The 9,120-nt window shown below is 44.0% G+C and overlaps 1 pseudogene; it reads right to left on the bottom strand.

The window, feature by feature from the left end:
* Positions 1-4,812: 4,812 nt before the first annotated feature.
* On the bottom strand, positions 4,813-7,140 carry LOC144827520 (arf-GAP with coiled-coil, ANK repeat and PH domain-containing protein 2 pseudogene; annotated as a pseudogene).
* Between the last annotated feature and the right edge of the window lie 1,980 nt (positions 7,141-9,120).

Below are 9,120 nucleotides of genomic sequence, written 5' to 3'. Positions count from 1 at the left end.
TTCCAACTCCAGTCCCCGTGGATAGTAGGGAAGGTGTTGGATAGTACATTAAACCTATTCCCTATCCTAGAGCGCCCCCCAGCGCAATGCGTTGTAATGGTTTGCATTGTAAAAGTTGCGTCGTAAAGGCACAGTGTGGTATAAGTTGCATTGTAAAGGATGTTTCCCATCCCATACACATTTCTGACTCCACCCTGCCACATGCATACATCTCAACCTCAATGACACATACACTCACAACTTATATACTCTTTCACATACACTGCTTTACAAACTACTCTTGCGGGTCAAGTGCATGTTCTTCAGCTTCTCAATGTCCCCTTGCTTTTCAACACATGTGAATTCCATGAGTACTGCCAAATGAGCAAACCCCTCTCTATCGTGTGTTCTCAACACACAAACGCGAACAAATAAATACTGACATATGCACACACTCCACTCCCATCAGTAACACAAGCTCAGCCTATTTCAAGCACTGCCACATAAACAAATAAATGTGCCTTACACACAAATACCCCTCACTATCAAATATGCAAACATTCCCGCCAATATCACAAGGCATACATATCTTCTCCCCTCATTGGTGCATCCATTCACACTTTCAAGGACACTCAGCCTTCGTCATACCTCTCTCTTCTCCGTTTAACCCCGTAGTCTTTCTTGATTTTAACCACAGAGGCTGCAGTGCAGGGGTTTTAACCTCCAAATATTAATGGAGAGGTGAAAAAACTGTAGGAGACAGGCAGGATAAGAAAGGCAGCTAGAACTCTCAGAACTCGAACGTGGTTCAAATCCTACCAGCAGTGGCAGAACTTGCATCCTTACTACTTTCATTCATTCATCAAACACTGTGGCAAGGAAATATCAAATCAGTCAATGCATTTTTCTACGTTTTTAGGCTGTCACTGCTCTGAGAGGAAGAGATAACCATAAGGGTGCGAGAAGTGGAATAGGGACCATGGTTACCCCTTGCACCACTGAATGATGTTTGTGCTTTTTATCAGTTCTAATATTGCTAAATTTAGGAAGAACTGCTGAGTATTATAGCAACCCACTGGTAATGTGAATAATGTTTTTTGATGTTCACAGTTCAGCATTCTTATTGTTCCCTGCCATTAGGAAGATTGTACTTCCTCCCTCTGACCAGTTCCTGCATTTTCTTTATGTTGACAGGGCCAGTGCTTTCATACAATGGCACTAGAAGAATGGAGCCTCTGGGTGGTGGAGCCAAATTACTAATAGAAGGAAGGATGCAATTTTCTGGTATAAGTCGGGGGCATTAGCTCAAAAACTTCCCTTAGGGCCTCATTTACAAAATTTTGATGCACAGCAGCATAGCAAGTATTCCTGCAGTGCTGTCGTGAGTCAAAATAAAAGGGCAGGAATGCATTGTATCTACAAGATGCGGCACATTCCTGTCCTGCCTTGCGCTGGTGCACAAATAGCAGCCGTACACCAACTTAGACACCCTGACACCATGGTGTAAGGGTGCCTGTGTTGCAGGGATGATTGTTTATGTGCAAGAAGGGACACCTCCCTGCATATAAAAAATCACTAAAGGCGGGTTAGTCCTCTATGTATGCTACAGAATGCACCACACATAGAAAGAACAACAAACGAGGAGAAACAAAAGTATTTCTTCTCCTTGTGTCACTTCTGCACTGCCCCTGGAGAGTCACAGGATTCTGAAGCATTCCCAGGTTTACGACATTTTGAAATTTGTGAATGTGTCAGGTTCCATGGTGTTGCTTGGGAACACCTGCAGCAGCACCCAAGGACTGCCCTTTTCACTCAGAGTAATGAGTAAAATGGTCTCATATTTACAAGGCCATGAAAAGACATGCAGGGTGACTTTATGCAGCCTTGTAAATATTGGCAGGCACTCTGCACCACTTGTGCTTCTAAAATAGTGATGCACCAGCTCCACAATGGGCTTATAAATGAGGCCCTATGTTTCCTGGAGTGAGTGCAAAAACATCCTTGGGCATCATTTATGAGGCCTTGCGTCAGTTTTGCGCTTCCGATGCGTCACTTTTTGTGACGCATCGGCGGCGTAAAACATGCCTCCTGTTGCGCACTATTTACAAAGTGACGCATCTAAGCAGATGCGTCACTTTGTAAACCCCTGCGCTACATTATACCTGCATCAGGTATAATGTTTGCAGAGGGGGCGTTCCCCCGTAAAAAGCTTCATAATAGTGACGCAGTGAAATCTATGAGATTTCACTGCGTCACTTTTAGGACACTGTTGCGTCAAAATATTGTGCCTGCCTCACAGCAGGCATAAGACTGATGCAAGCCCTTTCACATGGGGTTTTCCCCATGTGAAAGGACGCATTGCTGGAGTTGCGTCACTTTTGTGACACATTCCAGCAATGCCTGACTTTTGCGCTTACAGATACGTCAGAAATACTGACGTATCTGTAACTCCTTGCGCCATGATGCGTCATAGTGTAAATATGATGCATCATTGGTCTCGCAAGGAGGGCGCAGTGAAAAGTGACGCATCGCTGTTTTCACGCAGCGATGCGTCACTTTTCATAAATGAGGCCCCTTGTATCCTTCCTGCATTCAACCTGTGGTGCCCATTTAGCTTGGCCACCGTGTACACGGCGCTTGATCCTACATGTACATGTGCACAAAGGTGTTTGTGGCATTAGGATTTTTTGTGTGAGTGGCTGCATTCTGAATTCCACATTTGGCTTGATCATAGGTTCTTCAGATCCAATTTATTTTTTAATAAAACTGTGACGAATGTTCTTTACTTGCAAAGCTTTCTTTCCCAAAAGGGAAGACACATGATTAACATTTCAATGTAGAATCCACAAGAGTACACAACACACTGCAAATATAGGACCTCATTTACAAGGCCATTGCGCCACTGGTGCATCACTTTTTTTAACATACCGGTGGGCACAGTGTGCCTGCCCATATATACCAGCTACGTAAAGTTACCCAGTGTGATTTTTCATGACCTTGTAAATATGAGTTCCTTTCACACATTACTCCGGATGAAAGGGGCATTCCATGGGTGGTGTTGTGGATGTTCCCACGCAACATCCATGCAACTTGACACATTCCTAGATTTACAGTTTTGAAAAGCTGGCAATGCGTCAGAATCCTATGCCTCACTAGGGAAGGGGTAGGAGTGGTGCAAGAGGAGAAATACTTTTATTTCTCCTCATTCTATTCTCTTTCTATGCATGCTGTATTCTACAGCATGCATAGAAAGAGGAAATGTCATCACTGTTTGTTTTTGGGCTTCCTGTACAGAAACAATTATTGCCACAATGCAGGCATCTCTGAAAAATGACGCAAGGGTGCCTGCGCTGGCGGGCGCATTGCAGCCAATTGTGTGCCAGCGTAGGGGAAAGCACACACATGCATTGCATTGTTGTCAACACAATGCATCCATAAGCTTTGAAAATTATGCAGCTCTGCGCAGCAAAATGGCTTGCGGCACGACGCCGCATCATTTTCTTGTAAATGAGGGGCATATTGACCACCCCCAAATTCATGCAGTAAATTAACTATGCCTAAGTGCTTTAAAAGTGTAGAAATCAACACGAAACTCGCCACTCTTTGCAAATCGTATACCACTTAAAGGCTCATAATTACCAGTTTGAACTTAAAAAATAAGATTATTTTTGGAAATTACTGGTTCAAAACAAAAGGTATTTATTTATTTCGGTCTATTAAAGAAGTAAACTATGTACATACATTTGTTTGCATAACATTTCCCTTCAAGTTGGAAGAACATTGCTATACCTTTTTGAAAATGGTAAAATTCTGTTCTAATTTATTTACATTTTTTTGTGCAAGACTTGACTTGCATTTATTGGGCGAACAAAATGACATAGGTACGAAGAAAGGCTGTTGCGACTGGAGATGCTTCAAGAGAAGGTGCATGGAGTGCAATGTTTTTGGAAAAATCGAGTACGTTACAATAATCCCACTGTGTGAGCACTGTACAGATGAACTAGAACTTATGTGCACCTCATAAATGACTCAATTGAATTTGCACTATTTGGATACACATGCACCTAGCAATTTCTTGATTTGGTTCCAAGAATTACATTCATTATATCCAAGTAAGGTGCTAGCAAGGATTCTGAAAACCTCGTACTTTGCATACCGTTCACAATATTAAAGAATTTAAAAAATGGTTAAATAAATTCCTAAACGAGAATGCTACATGGTGCCCATTTAACCATGTGCCAAATGTATCTTTTAAAACTGATATCTCTATTATTGAAGCTAAGAAATTGAAATGGCAAGCTAGTCTTTGTTGACTAGGACATGAAAACTACAATTAGATATTCAAAAGCTGCTGTCTAGAATAACAGTATAAACAATTTTAGAACATGTACTGGTGTGTGTTTTACATGGAAAACAGACGCCAGAATTGACATATACTACATAGCATGGCATCTGCTTCACTTGGGATTTACAATGAGAAGCCTTGAAATCTGTGTATCCTTCCGCCGAGGTATCACAAGCTGAAATACATGGACAGTCAGACCATGTGGTAAGTTGATACATTTAAACCAAGGAGTACTTTGCTAGACTGGCTGCTGAGGTATCCATAATTCTGGTGCACAGTGGAGTCTTTCTGCATATAAAGGACCCTATATTCATTGTGTTAATGAAATGCTGTAGGAGGTTCCAGACTGTTCGGTACTTAAACTAATGTTCCTAAGTCAGGTAATGAGCCAGGGACCAGGCACTTTACTCCGGAAATACCTGGTGTGGGTGAGGACAAGGGTGCACTTTTCTCCTCCACATCTTTGAAGACTTTGGTGTATAGGATGGCTAGAAACGGTTTAATTTCTCAGGATCATTGGATGCCATGTGTGAAAAATCACGGAATACGTCCTGGTAGGTCTCGTCACCAGGCTGTCCATATAGTCCTTCAGATTCCCGCATCTCCTCATTCATTCTTGCCACTCGCAGCAGTGTTACAATATCAGCATTTGCTGCTTCAAGTGCAATAGTCAAGGGGCATTTTCCTTCTTCATCGTTGGTGTGCTGATTTGCCCCACATTTCAGAAATAAGCAGACTTGCCCAGTGTGCCCTAAAACAGTAGCATGATGCAGGGGTCCTCTGCCATACAGGTCCATGTGATTAACATTGGCACCATTCTGCAACAGATACTCACAAGTGACTAAAGAACCCCCAAGCACAGCCTGAATGAGTGGTGTTGCGTTGTTTTCCCCTGCATTAACCCAGTTAACATCTGCTCCATGTGCCAATGCTTCTGCCATATCAGGAAGGCTTTTCTCATACGCAGCTCGATAAAGGTGCAGCCCTGGATGAATCTTTTTCGAATCCTGAAATACTGAAGAATCTCGCTTCTTGACTTCTAGGACTGGTTGATGCAAACTGTTTGAGGATACAATAGAGGCAAGAAGTTCTCGAATGCCTACTGTACTGAAGTGGATTACACTGTCATTGCTTTTCACTGAACTTCTGGAAGATGTTGAAAAGTGATCCTGTGATGCCAGGGACTTCTCAGAACTACTGAGGTCCTCGTTCTTGCACTGGGAATAAGGCCTTTTATGTCCATCAGGAGGGTGTGAAGCAACGCAGTCCTGGTTCACAAACCTCTTTTCCACGTACTTTGCTCTGATATATGCCTCCTTTTCCACTCTTGGACTTTCATTGTCTGGCTTCTTTACTCCAAGGGTTTTCAATTTAGCTTCATATATTCGATTAATAACTTGATTTCCCAGTTCACACATCAGCTTTAGTAATTCAGGCTCCCATGTATCTAACGTTAATGACCTTACTTTTGAAATGTGCACACCAAGACTCCAGTGTATATCAGAGCACTCAATGCACAGGATGATTCCAAGGTTGATGCTGGCCCATCGCGGATCCTCCTGACCACAATCGCAGCAGACAGAGTTTCCAGCGATACACTGGATCCGCTGTAAGGCGCTTTCACCTTTAACTAATTTTTCTTCCACCTTGCTGCCAGAGTCCAGACGTCCTGTGGAAGGTGGAGATTTCTTATCCAGCTTCTCCGTCTCATCACTCTTTTCTCTATATGCTGTAGCAATGCCGGTTTGGACAGCTTTAATCCATGCCTGTCGCAGCTTTTCTGAGTCAGCCTGTAGCATGCGGCTCTTTGTTGGTGTGACTACTTCAAAGCAGAAACGTCTTTCTATGTCTTCAAAGTGTTTAACTGTGCAGAGCCGTAAATCTTCGACAACCACTGTGGGGTTATCCTTCATTTTTTTCTGATATACCAGTTGGTTGTTTTGTATTGAGAACCAGCGCCTGTTCCAATTTTTAAAGGCATTAGTGGACCTTTTAAAGAGATATCCTTCTATTACAATGCCATTAGCAGTATCAACATAGTATTCAAGTCCGAGATCATCGTTGGTGAAATCATTTTGTTGAATAGTGGAGTGTTTTTGTTCCATGTCCCTCTTCTGCTTTGCTGCATCCACAGCAAGCTGATCCAACTGTGAATCAAGCTCTTCCATGTGCGGTTCAAGTTCACTGAAGAGATCGTAGCCCTGGTGGAAGAAGCCTAGATGTGCCTTCATGAAGGATAACATCGATTTTAAAATTTCAGACCTCCGCTTTGACTGGAGAACATTGATTTGAAGGACGCTGTCCATAGCTATGTGCCGGAAGCATTTTCTTTCTGCGATTAAGATGTTTGTTGCCTCCTCCACCTCGTGCAGTTTTGTTCTTTGAACTTGGGCATGTTTAACTAGTGCGTTTTCTTTTTCTTTACTGACCCTATCAAACTGCTTCTTTGCATCTTTGAATTTTCGAAGATCGTCCTTAATAAATACCTGGAGCTGTGCTTTAATGGATCTCTGAGCTTCGTCAAACAGGATTGTGTGATAATTGATCATTTCTTGGAGGCAGTCTGAAAACTTCGTCAAGTTAGACTCAATCACCACATCCTGGCTTGAATACTGTGCCAGGTCCCGAATGCCATTCATAAATTGCTTGTTGGCAGCACAAAAGGCCGTGCCTGCATCAATCATGCCACTACATAACTGAACAAGCTTATCAAGTTTCACTTCCAGTCCAGTCATATCACCTTCAGCCTCCTTCAAAGCGGCTCTGAAACGGGGAGAGTCCTTCAAGCACTCCTGGAAATCAACAGTCACCTTCATGCTGTGGCCTCGGCCCCTCCCGGGCGATCAAGGTGAGGGCAGGAATAAGGAGGCAGCAGCAAGATAAGGGATCTGAGCACAGCAGGTGAAGTCTGTCACACTTCAGCCTGCCTCACCGCTGCCCAGCTCTCAGAGCTTCCTCCACTTCTGAACACTGTCCCTGCTGGCAGACAATCCAGTCTCCTAGATACGCACATAGACATAGACAACGGACAACAATGCAAGAGTCGGAGCGTCATAGACACAAAATATAGAATCAGAATGTGATCTCGGCAGGGTTCCACCAATGTATTTGTATTTTCAGCAACAAGGCAATTCATCATTGGTGGTAGTGGCCTTTAATCATTTTTCTGTACATAGGCAAACCTGTTCTTTTTTTTGTCTGGACACAAAGGTCCATTTTAAAGGAAGGTTTCTGCAACCACAGAGACTCTTGCTCCCCAGAGTCTTTGTCAGTAGGGGATACCTGTCTGCTAAACTACTCTACTATTGAACGTGTTACAGGTTTTTAACACCTCACAGATGCCTTAATTAGGACTGTGGATTCTGTAAAACAAGATGTTTATAATGTCCAAAAATCAATAGATCAATACAGCTCTTGAATGTCAGTTTTTACTTTAGGGACATGTATTTTTCTTCTTTCACACATGCTCTACCCGGGGGCCTTGGAAAGAGAAACCATTAAGTGTAATTGAGGTCTCTAGTCAGCAGGTATGGGTCCATGGCCACGTTTTGTACATGAGGAACAGCAGTGTAGACTAACACATCACCAGAGCACATCACATTAAAGTCAAACCAACACATAAGTACACATCTTAATTTTATCCATGCCCGGCTCCAGGAATTTTTATTTGGGTGGGCCAAGTGTGCATTCGGGTGGGCCACTGCGGGCCCGATTTGTCACTTATATGTCTAGCCAGTGCTGATGCAGGGCCCTCCTTTATCTTTCCTAAGCAGCCACAGCCGGTAGTAGGTGTAACTGCAGTGCGGTGACGTGGGGAGAGGGAGGGGCAGGGTGGGGGGTAGTAATATATGGATTACAGACTTTAACAGGTAAGTAAACATATAAATAAATTAAACGAATTTTGTTGCGCGCACTGCATCGCATTTGGTGATGCAGAGCACACAACGAAATTTGTTTTATTTATTTATATGTTTACTTACCCGTTAAAGTCCGTAATCCATACATTAAAACTCCCTACCCTGCCCCTCCCCCACCCCCTCGTCACGTCACCGCCCTGCAGTTACACCTACTACCGGCCGCGGCTGCTCCTAAGTCTTACAAGGAAGGGCCAGTAAAACGCATTATTTTCCTTTCAAATCTCTTTCTAAATGTTATGACTCTCAAAAAGTTTTTTTTTTTCATCTAATGTCCCCTTGATGGGAAGAGGAGGTTTCTGATGTTAGAGGATCAGGCAAGTGACACTTCTCGGGCTCTCCCTCATGACCTCCTCCTCGGATCCCCTCACTGCCACCCTCCTCCAGCGCCCCTCATCTCTCCGTAGCTCCCCTTATTGACCTCTTCCTCGGAATCCCTCACTGCCACTGTCCACCAGCGCTCCTCATCTCTCCGTAGCCCCCTATTGACCTCCTCCTCAGACTCCCTCACTACCGCCCTTTTCCTGTGCCCCTCATCCAGCCGCGGCCCGTGGAGGGAGTTACGGTGGGGCAAGGAGGTGGGGAGGTGGAGGGGCAGGGTGGAGGGTGCTAAAAACCGGCATATGGATAATTGCAGGTAAGTACACAATTTAATTAACAAAACAAAATTCGTAGCGCGCACAGCATCGCATTTGGCCATGCAGTGCGCACTACGAATTTTGTTTTATTAATTAAATTGTGTACTTACCTGAAAGTATCCATATTCCGGTTTTTAGCCCCCTCCACCCTGCCCCTCCCCCTCCCCGCCTCCCTGCCCCACCGTAACTCTCTCCACAGGCCGTGCCTGCCCTCATCTCTCCGTAGCCACTCTCTCATATGCAT

This window comes from Lissotriton helveticus, chromosome 4_1, assembly GCF_964261635.1.
Source record: "Lissotriton helveticus chromosome 4_1, aLisHel1.1, whole genome shotgun sequence".
Taxonomy (NCBI): Eukaryota; Metazoa; Chordata; class Amphibia; order Caudata; family Salamandridae; genus Lissotriton; species Lissotriton helveticus.
Note: the sequence above shows the minus strand (reverse complement) of the source record. Positions and strands in the feature narration are given on the sequence as shown.